The following is an 11,884-nucleotide window of genomic DNA, read 5'->3' on the forward strand; positions in this document are numbered from 1 at the left end:
AATTAACATTGTGAGTTACATTTTATAAACAATATTGTCAATATTGTTTGTTTTCCCTCTATTTTGCTGACGAGAATTTCAAAATAAAGCCATACCAGAGTCTCAATGCAACAGACAGCGGTTCGAACCGCCAATTTTGTGAACCGTTACAAGCCTAATCCTATATAATTATAAATTCAATTCTTATAATATTGTACAATTTTACTGTTTGTTGTTGTATTTTTCGAAACTTGAAACGTGTGTGTGTGTGTGTGTGTGTGTGTCAGTTGGATTTTAAAATGTTTTTGAAATAAGTCTCTTATGCTCACCCAGCCTGCATTTATTTGATTAAAATATAGTATAAACAACCAACCCGTTCTCATCAGTCTGCGTATAAATAACACGACTTTACACTTTCAAATTGCGTGCAATGCATACGCCAAAATCCAATTTTGCGTGCATATGATACGCCAATCCTTCCCATTAACTTCGATGGAGAGCAGATGCGTCTAAATACCACGCATCACCTTCAACTGCAATGACGTCACCAGCGAGGCTCAGTTCGCCTGCACCTGATGCGCGTACCGTAACCGTTACACCTTCAAACAGGTAAGTAAGGGCAGCAGTCCTTTTTTGTAATGAGATTACGGTGTTAACTGTATTATTTTAATTATTTCAGTGTTTCTGTTACATGGGGTCATGTGTCAAAATGGCAGCGTAATGCGTTAAAATGAGTTGTTAGTGGAACCGTGGGCTGCTCCGTTAGCACAGATGGTATCCTACCATTGACATTAGCCTAAGCTAACTTCTACTGTATGCCTGTTGCAGTTTGAAATAAATAAAAAACAGTTTTTAATCATGTTTTGACATGGCTGATGACAGCACTAAAAAGCAACAGACTGAATTAGTGTTTGCTAACGTTTTTAGCTAAAGTGGCATGGTTAGCCTTAGCCTACGGGACCCCCTAGGGGTCAATAATGTGGATTAATTAGTGCGCATGGAATAATTCAGGCACGCGCAGACATTACTAGTTGCTTGCAGATGCATGATACTGTAGGGTTGGATTAGACTCCTATCCCCAAGATATTTGATTTCTAATGTAATCATATATAGTGCATTTTACCTAAACTGCACATTGTTGGTTTGGTTGCTTCTATTGCTCTCTTCATTTGTAAGTGGCATTAGATAAAAGCATCAAATGATTAATGTAAAGGAAAATTAAGCAAGATTTAGAATAGACCCTTTGACTAGACCCTTTGTGTGCAATTGTAGCCTTGGTAAAATAAACAATTGAATACATAAATATCATTATAGTTACAACCCAAGGTTGTAATGAAAATCTGCATTCTCCTGCAAATAGTCAGACACCACTAGTATCCTCTACCGGAAAATTAAAAAAATGAACCTTTACCCTCATATCACTGATGTGGTCCAAACTTTCCATTCAATTATAGTAGTCAGCAAGTTATCTCAGATCTAACTGACACCTTTATTTTCTGTTTAAGCACAATGTCAAGAGGAAATAAGAACAAACTAGAAGCTGTTCTTCAGCTCGGGGATGCATTTGTTGAAGAGATACAGGCAAGTTTCATTCTTGTTATACACAAATGTGTAATTAATTAACTCCAGTTAGTTAATGCCTATGTTTCACCCATCTACTTTTCATTACATGCGCATAAAGAAACGTAACACAGAGTTTCAAACTCAGAAGGCTGAAGTCACAGGACAATCTAAAGTGACCTGGTGGAAGAGGGACCGTGATGGGCAGCGTGTGACCACCAGCAAGCGGAGGAAAAAAGGTTCATCTGCTGGTTAGTGTACATCTTATCAAATTTATGTCAAATACTTAAAATGGAGAGTGATGATGTGTGATTTAGAGTAGGTGCTGGTTTGATAATGCTGTTGTTACTCAATATTCTGTATGCTTGCACATTCATAATGTAAATGACATTATAATGCCAAATACATAGGTTTGATAGTTTCCATGTTGCAAATTTGCCAAAGGTTTCAGCTTTTATTTTTGTACATCTGGCAAAGAGTTTGAAAGAATTGTACTCTAATAAGAATTCTAATGTGGTTTATGTTATTTTTACTTCCAAACAGTTGGTGCCAGTACATCTTCATGTGCTAGTTCCACCATCACAGCTTCATGTACTAGCTACCAAGATCCTGGTAAGTAGAAAAACTACTTTAAAAACACTTTTCATACTATGGTATGCTTCAAATGAAAACAAGGAGTTGCGTAAAAAGGAAACCTCATTATACCTGCACTTTTGCTATGTTTAGTAACTAGCCTAGTCATCTAACGATGTTCCTTTTCTAAATGCTTTTTCCACAGTCCCCTAACATGCCTCAAATATTAAAGTTACCACAATTTAGTGCATCAAGCCCTGTCAACATGACTATATATTATATTCAACATTATATAGTAGTTTCATGAAGTTCTGACTAACACTAACTATACACAATACATATTGTCACTATCCACGATACATATTGTTGCATTTTTGTATTGCGATATATTGTGACACGATATATTGTTACACCCCTAGTTTTTATAAGGGTGAATGTCCTTTCTGGAGTAACTGAGGCATATGCAAATGTATCTTTTCCTGTAAGAAATCAAACTTTCTCTCTAAAAGATTCTGTACTGCCCCTGCATCAGCAAGTGTCTTAACCTACTCTACTGCATGACCACACTGTAAAAAAAAATCCAAATTTTACAGGAAATAACTGATTTGTCCTGTAGTTGCTGATGGAATGATAGTTATATCAGTTCATTCATAGGTGCTGTTGCTAGCTAATTGTTAACTGCAAGAGATTTACATTTTATAGAGAATGTTTCACAATAATCATCTTGGAACTACCTGTAAAATAACTGTTTTTTGTAAAACACTTATGAATTAGGATATTTTACCTTAATTTTACAGTTTTTGTTTCGCAAACGCTTCTGGCAGTCATTGACCATTTCTTTTTTAACGATCTTTAACCAATATTTTCATTAATTAATGGTAAACGTTCGGCACCCTGTGCTGGCTTACATTTCACAGTTTTTTTTTTTTGTTACAGTGCAGTGAACCAAAAGAAAAACCTCTTAGTGTAAAGTGGCCTTGGATACTGGGGCTGAATGAATACAAGTTATAGGCAGGGCTAAATTCTGTGTATTGTTTTAATATTTATATATGGACTAGCTCATTATTATCTGAAATATTGCAAATGCAGTTGGGTTGATGACATCATGACACATAACTGCATGACATTATTACCATAGTTGCTGCTTCCTTGCACAATGTAAATACAATTCTATATTTCTGTAATGTTGACAGGAACCTGAAATGCCTGACCAAAAGAGAAAGACAAAAATTGTATTACCAGCAGGGCACTGTTGTCAAAAATCTTTGCCTGATTGCGGGACTTTTTGACTTTTTGTGCCCATTCCTTGGCTCTGGCCCGGAATCCTTTCATACGGGCCGTCTGCCTGGGCTTCATGTCCAGCAGCTTCCCACACTGAGTAAGGGAGAGAGACAAGAGAGAGCGGCATGACTCACGGGAATTAAAAAAATAAATAATCTAAACTGGGGTCCAGTTGATCAAGCAATGCTGATTTTCTAGCCCTCTATTTACAAGGGCCTAAATAATAACTTGGATATCAAGTTTATGCAATTCATTGAACAGACAGACTAAATATGCAGCTGAGTCAATGCACCGTCACATTTTAATAATATCAAAAGGCATAATGCTAAAACCTAGTTAGATATGCATCCATATTTTAATGGAAAATACGAATGTCCATTATCTGGCCACAGACATTATAACTTAAAGGGATAGTTCACCCAAAAATGACAATTTTGACCCTCAAAGTTGTTCCAAACCTGGATGAGTTTCTTTCTTCTGCTGAACACAAATGAAGATATTTTAAAGAATGTTGGTAATCAAACAGTTGAAGCACCCATTGACTTCCATTGTATTTTTTTTTCCTACAATGGAAGTCAATGGGTGCTTCAACTGTTTGATTACCAACATTCTTTAAAATATCTTCATTTGTGTTCAGCAGAAGAAAGAAACTCATCCAGGTTTGGAACAACTTTGAGGGTGAGTAAACAATGACAATGTTTATTTTTGGGTGAACTATCCCTTTAAGTTGTCATTATGATATGCGCTAGTGGAGATTTTGCCATTTTCTTAAAATATGGATAATCTAAAAGAACTGAGTGACCACAGTTGAGATTCACCGCAATACTAAGTACTGTCTGTAATAGACAGATTCAATGTCAAATATGTAGCCTTGTAAGAGGATGTTATTTAAAGGAACCAATAGTCAAAATTTCAATAACAGCAGGTACCTTTCCATCAGGTGGGAAATGTAACATTTTGAAAAATACCTACTGTGATGCAAATTTATAGAGTAACAAAAAAAACTCTTTCTGTCTTTTGTATGATGAACTTAATGTCTCCACTGCAAACTCCTGTTTTATTGTCACTCTATTGCATGGGAAACAAATACTGAGATATTTAATGCCAATAAAGTTTATTTTAATTTGGACTTAATGACTCTGGCTTTAATGCATGAAAATGGGGGTTAGCAGTTAGACAGTTCAATAGCCTATTGTACATTATTTACCTTGGTGCATCTTCTATTGGCACAATTTATCTTTTCCAGGCAATGGGTGCACTGTCGAAGAGTTGATCCACCTGGCATTTTCACTACAAACAAAACAAAAATAAATTATAATTATCGACATGCCACGTAACAAAATATTTAATTCTGTGGGAGGGATTGATGTGAGCATATCCTATGCCTTTCCAATGTCGCTATAAAGATAAAAAACGACATAAATTTGTCTTTATTGTCCACCATGGATAAATTGTGTTGGACCTAGGGATGGGTGACATAGAACACATCAGACAAACTGCATATAAACTTAAGTATTCCAATTGATGTTAATGATATTGAACTGCAAAGTAAAGTAGGCTAAGTGTGTGATACAAAGTGAGTATGGGTAGCACTTTTCACAACACACATTATAGGGTAATATCACAAAGTAACTTATTTTATGGAAATGACAAGTAACTTTTGTAATATTAATGTGTACATTTTTGGCAAAAATGTGTAATTATTAGCATTATAACAGTACTACATCCATGTAGAAATTGAAGCAATGCACTAAGTAATACTTTGGAAGCATTGGCTTACTACTACCTTCTCTAATTAATGGAACTTCCATATTCTTGAGGACAGATAAGGTTGTGTGACAGTAATGTTACCCAATAACTATTGTGAAATAGTGGGAATGACACAATGGCAGACATCCCAAGTCTCCCGGAGGTTCCCAGTAGCACCTCACTGCAGTACACGAGATCCAGGGGGTAGAGATTGGTAGATTGGTAGGTTTAGGTATATGTAAGGTGGGAGGAGTTGGATCTGGATCCAACCCCGCCTCCTGGATCTTGCGTTAGAGAAACACCTCCCTCCCTCCCTCCCTCCCACCCACCCAGTCCCTGTTGCCCACAATTTGGGAATAAATCCGGTTTAGAAGTCCATGCGCACTGATTAGTCCACAATATTATTGACCCCTGGGGGGTCCCGTAGGCTTAGGCTAACCACTTTAGCTAAAACCGTTAGCAAACACTAATTCAGTCTGTTGTTTTGTAGTGCTGTCATCAGCCATGTCAAAACATGATTAAAAACGTTTTTTTTAATGTATTTCAAACTGCAACAGGCATACAGTAGAAGTTAGCTTAGGCTAATGTCAATGGTAGGATACCATCTGTGCTAACAGAGCAGCCCACGGTTCCACTAACAACTAATTTTAACGCATTACGCTGCCATTTTGACACATGGCCACAGAAACACTGAAATAATTAAAATAATACAGTTAACACCGTGATCTCATAAAAAAAAAGAAAGAAAAAAAGGTTTAGTTCCCTTACTTACCTGTTTGAAGGTGTAACGGTACGCGCATCAGGTGCAGGCAAACTGGTCGAACTGAGCCTCGCTGGTGACGTCATTGCAGTTGAAGGTGATGCGTGGTATTTAGACGCATCTGCTCTCCATCGAAGTTAATGGGAAGGATTGGCGTATCATATGCACGCAAAATTGGACTTTGGCGTATGCATTGCACGCAATTTGAAAGTGTAAAGTCGTGTTATTTATACGCAGATTGATGAGAACGGGTTGCAACCTTATACGCAGATTGATGAGAACGGGTTGAAACAACAGTACTGTGATATATTATTACAATTTTAAATAAACAGTTTCTATTTGGACATATATTAAAAGTAGGCTATATATATATATATATATATATTTTTTTTTTTTTTTTTTTTGGTCCTGATTTCTGATTTCTAATTTGAACGATCTCATAGCTTTATTTATGCAATTGTAAATGCGGTGAAAATATATGAATGCCAGATCTGATGCCACTTCTGTGTCACCTATGCACTGCAAAGATGGATTTTCGTTTAATGATTTAATTTGACTGGTAACAGTGGTATTGTGTAATTATTCTAATACAATTTAGTCTTTTCTCTCTGTTTTGCATGCGTCATCATAATCATTATTGTTATTAATATTTTATTTTATTATTTATTTATTTTATTTTTGGCTCTTGTCACAGTGTATTCTTAACCTGAATTAGCACTGTTCGGTATATAGCCTATACGGTAGGCAACACCAATAGGTATTTATATCATGTAACACAAAATAAACGTTTTTCTTCTTCTTCATGATGCAGGGCATAATCTTAGTTTCGCTTTTATTTTGTTACCATTAGATCTGTGGACATCACTGGGTTTTAATTTGAGGTATACAAACCTGACCATACCACATATTGAAACATAAATTCATATAACATAAATTGTCTGTCATTTTCTTCGTTTCCAAGTCAATAAAGTGTATGTTAAATGAATAAATGTAGTGTAAATGTAGTAATGAAACAAACTATACCATTCAAAAGTATGGGGTCAGTAGTTTTTCAAAACAAATGAATACTTTCATTCAATTAGGCATGTAACGGTTCACAAAATTCATGGTTCGGTTCAATACGATACAGTGAGTGGTGACAGACACGGTTCGGTACGTTTTCGATACAGCAAAAAGAAAGAAATGCCAGATAAATTCCCTTGATTTCTTTTTTTTTTTTTTTTTTGTTGATTATTATTATTTTTTTTGGATTAAAACTAACATCATAAAGTATGATCTTTTTTTACTTTGAACAATGATGGAGCTATACTTGACCCATCTTCTGGGGTGTCTGTCTTCTTAGCAGCATATAAAACAAAAACCGCTCCTTATAAAAAAATGAAATGTAGGCTATTATTATAAATGTAGGCTCTCTCGAGAAACGGTGCCTTAACGCGGCGAGAGAGTTTGTGTACGTCTGAGAAGCTGATCGCTATACCGTCGAGAGCCTAGTGCTCTCAGAAGGGTCACCCAAGGCGGGAAGACTTCAGTGGAGACGTCAGACAAAACCCGTTTCGAAAGGTCCTCACATGACCTTTTCAAATAAATTGTGATCCAAGAAAGCAACGGGAAACTACTTGGATTATTCCTCCCTTGAAAACTTCAATGATGACAAGCAAAATCAACAAAGGCCCTGAGTATCGGCGTCCCTTAAATGGGACAGGGGTGCTAAGAATCTCCGAGCTTGCGTCAAAGAACCCTTTCAAAGTAGCAACTTGGAACGTTCAAAGCTTACTTCAAGCAGGAAAACTAGCCAATGTCATACAAGAAATGGATCGACTTAAAATCAACATAATTGGTCTAAGCGAAACTAAATGGCCTGGAACAAAAAAGATTATATCGAGCGAACACCACATCTTCTGCTCCGGAGGAGAAGAAAACACCAAACAAACATATGGTGTCGCCTTTATAGTACACAAGAAATTAGTAAATAAAGTCATCAACTTTACCCCAGTATCAGAACGAATAGCACTACTACAATTAGCAGGCAACAAAGTCAACGTGAACATTTTACAGGTTTATGCTCCAACAGCAGACAAACAAGATTATGAAATCGAATCGTTCTATGAGCAACTAACCGACACGCTGAAGCCGCTGAAAAAACAAGATATCACCATAATCCTTGGCGACTTCAACGCCAAGGTCGGACATGGTCGAATGCAGAACATTGTCGGAGAGCACGGACTAGGAATAAGGAATGGACGAGGCGACAGACTGGTTCAATTCTGCCAAGAAGAACGTTTCAGTATTGCTAACACGTGGTTCCAATTGCCACCTCGACGACTGTACACATGGACCTCGCCGCAAGACTCCGACAACAACATCGTCAGGAATCAAATTGATTATATCCTAATTAACATCAGGTTTAAGTCCAGTGTGCTTACAGCAAAAACCTACCCTGGAGCCGATATATCGTCAGACCACAACCCAGTAACAGCTACAATAAGACTCAAATTGCGATCAATACAATGTACAAAGACGAGACGAGCAGACCTGGAGAAACTGAAGAACAGCACCAATAAAAGACAAGTACAGCAACATCTCAACGATAGCATCTGCTCAATAACAACAGAAACAGCAGATGTTCAGGAGTACTGGCGCTCGTTCAAACAATGCATCACAGAAACAACAGAAGTCATGCTGGGACACCAGTCACCGAAAAAGAAACAACGATGGATGACACAATATATTCTCGATCTAATGAGCAAACGAAGAATGTACAAAAACAACAACTTGGAGAAGTACAAACAAATGCAACAGAAGATCAGAGAAGCAATCCGACAGGCAAAAGAAAAGTGGATGGAAGAACAATGCGCCGAGATTGAAGAACTAATTAAAAAACATGATAATTTTAATCTGCACAAGAAGCTCAAAGAAGCTGGTAACATCTACAGACCAGCCCCAACAGCAACCTTGTATGCGGACAACAACCAACCAATCCTAAATAAACAAGAAAAAATGGACACCTGGACAAACTATATACACAAACTCTTTGGCGCCGTGAGAACACCTGCAGAAAAAGACCAACAGACGTCGAAAGACACTCTACACATTTTAACATCAGAGGTAGAACATGCAATCAAAACAGCTAAGCCAGGCAAAGCGTGCGGGCCCGACACAATCCATGTCGAATTGCTCAAACTATTAAACAGCAACAACATACGTCAACTGACTGACTGGTACAATCAAATATACAACGGTAACAAAATTCCATCTGACTGGCTACAATCCATCTTTGTGGCCATACCAAAGAAAGCAACAAACCGGAAATGCGAAGACTACAGACTGATAAGCTTGATGAGCCACGTGCTGAAAGTCTTCCTGAAGGTGATCCAACAGCGCACACGCTCCACATGCGAAAATGCATTGAAGAACACACAGTTTGGCTTCCGCAAAGGACTAGGCACGAGAGAAGCAATCTTCTGTCTACAGATACTACTACAGCGATGCTACGAACATCAGAAAGAAGTGTACATCTGCTTCATAGATTACGAGAAAGCCTTTGACTCAGTAGACCACGACCGACTAGCAGCTCTATTAAAACAACTGGGACTAGATAAAAACGACACCAACTTCATCATTGCTCTTTATTGGAAGCAAACAGCCCAACTCCGATATGACAACGAACTGACAGACCCAACACCAATACAAAAAGGTGTACGACAAGGCTGCCCACTGTCACCGATCCTTTTCAACATCTACTCGGAGCAGATTTTTGATCGAACACTAGCAGACAAAAACATTGGTATTAAAGTCAATGGACAGTACATCAACAACATCAGATATGCCGACGACACTGCACTGCTGGCCGATTCGGAACAAGACCTACAACAAATCTTGGATGAAGTTGCCGCAGAGAGTCAAATATGGGGCTTACGAATTAACAAAAAGAAAACAAAGGTTATGAAGGTCAGCCGAACTACAAGCGAAACAACAATCAAGCTGGGCAGCGAAAAATTGGAACAAGTACACCGATTTAAATACCTTGGTGTAATCATTGACGATCAGTTGAACCATGAAGTCGAAATCAAGAGCAGAATTGAACAAGCAAGGCAAGCATTTATTAAATGGAAAACACTCCTCTCAGGCCGCAACTTGAGTACATCACTGAAACTGCGCACACTGAAATGCTACATCTGGTCAATTTTGCTGTACGGAGTAGAGACGTGGACACTGACAACAACAGCAACAAAAAGGCTCGAAGCTTTCGAAATGTGGCTGTATTGAAGAATGCTGAAAATCCCATGGACAGCCAAAACCACCAATACACAAGTTCTGCAAGACATGGGCACTGACAGGCAACTGCTGAAGACCATCATTAGCAGGAAGTGTCACTACTTAGGCCACATTGCCCGAAACGACCACAAATACCAGCTATTAAAGCAAATCCTGCAAGGAAAAATCGAAGGAAAAAAACGACCAGGACGGCCAAAAACGACATGGCTCAGTAACATCAAAACATGGCTACAATTAACAACAGCACAAACTCTACACGCCGTGCTAGACCGGGACCAATATCATCGTGAAGTCGCACACGCCGTTAGGCAGCACTAAAGAAGAAGAAGGCTATTATTGTAGTAGCCTAGTTATAAACAAAGGTTTATTTTATTTTATTTTTATCTTAAGTTTGCAAGACTCCAGGTTAACATTTGAGGGCAGCAATTTTATTCATAATGTCGAAATAATTCCAAAGCAAAACGATTTAAAAAAGAAATATTTGAGAGTGTAAATGATTGTCTTTTTTTTATTTTGTGTCGTGTTCGCGCCAGCGCGACTGCTATCTAAATTTTGGTCGGCAGGACCGAGCCGAAAGCCAATAACGGTTCAAGACGAATATAAAATTGTCATTGAATTGTGTGATCAAAGCTGCATTTCCAGCATCATTAGGCTACTTGAGTCTTCAGTGTCACGTGATCCTTCAGAAATCATTCTAATATGATATATGAATAATGGTCAAAAAGCATTGATTGTAATTATCAATGTTGAAAACAGCAATTTAAATAAAAGAGAAATGTAAAAAAAAAAAAAAAAAAGATCGTCGAGCCACGATGGGAGTATACCCGCCCAGATCAGCTGATCCATCTAGCGATCAATGGGGTGGCGACAGCCTGCTCGCCCTCAACGACAAATATAGAAAGCACGCGAGTTCTATTTATAGGGCAGACACGACCTGTGTTTCTCTTCGACGGTGACTGTTTATTCAAGCTGCGATTTCTCACGTTGGGTATACTCGCGACGAGGTCGTGTTAAACACGACAAGAACACAAATTGTACGTTTATTCGTTAAAACAGTCTGTATTTCCCACAAAGCTTCTGCTTTGCAGCTGCTATTGGCGTACGTCACGATTTCTAAGCGCTGCTATTGGCGTACGTAATGTTTACGCCACGATTATTAAGTATGTAAGGCGAACGGAACGGAACAGTTAAATTAACACTAAATTAACATTGTGAGTTACATTTTATAAACAATATTGTCAATATTGTTTGTTTTCCCTCTATTTTGCTGACGAGAATTTCAAAATAAAGCCATACCAGAGTCTCAATGCAACAGACAGCGGTTCGAACCGCCAATTTTGTGAACCGTTACAAGCCTAATCCTATATAATTATAAATTCAATTCTTATAATATTGTACAATTTTACTGTTTGTTGTTGTATTTTTCGAAACTTGAAACGTGTGTGTGTGTGTGTGTGTGTGTGTCAGTTGGATTTTAAAATGTTTTTGAAATAAGTCTCTTATGCTCACCCAGCCTGCATTTATTTGATTAAAATATAGTATAAACAACAGTACTGTGATATATTATTACAATTTTAAATAAACAGTTTCTATTTGGACATATATTAAAAGTAGGCTATATATATAGGCTATATATATATATATATTTTTTTTTTTTTTGGTCCTGATTTCTGATTTCTAATTTGAACGATCTCATAGCTTTATTTA

The 11,884-nt window shown here is 37.7% G+C and overlaps 1 long non-coding RNA gene across 1 annotated transcript; it reads left to right on the forward strand.

The window, feature by feature from the left end:
• The first annotated feature begins 371 nt into the window (after nucleotides 1–371).
• On the forward strand, nucleotides 372–1,771 carry LOC311303088. The gene is made up of 3 exons (XR_014629708.1): nucleotides 372–588; nucleotides 1,485–1,560; nucleotides 1,661–1,771. It is a non-coding gene; the product is annotated as an uncharacterized lncRNA (long non-coding RNA).
• Nucleotides 1,772–11,884: the final 10,113 nt, after the last annotated feature.

Source organism: Rutilus rutilus, assembly GCF_951802725.1.
Source record: "Rutilus rutilus genome assembly, chromosome: 13".
Taxonomy (NCBI): Eukaryota; Metazoa; Chordata; class Actinopteri; order Cypriniformes; family Leuciscidae; genus Rutilus; species Rutilus rutilus.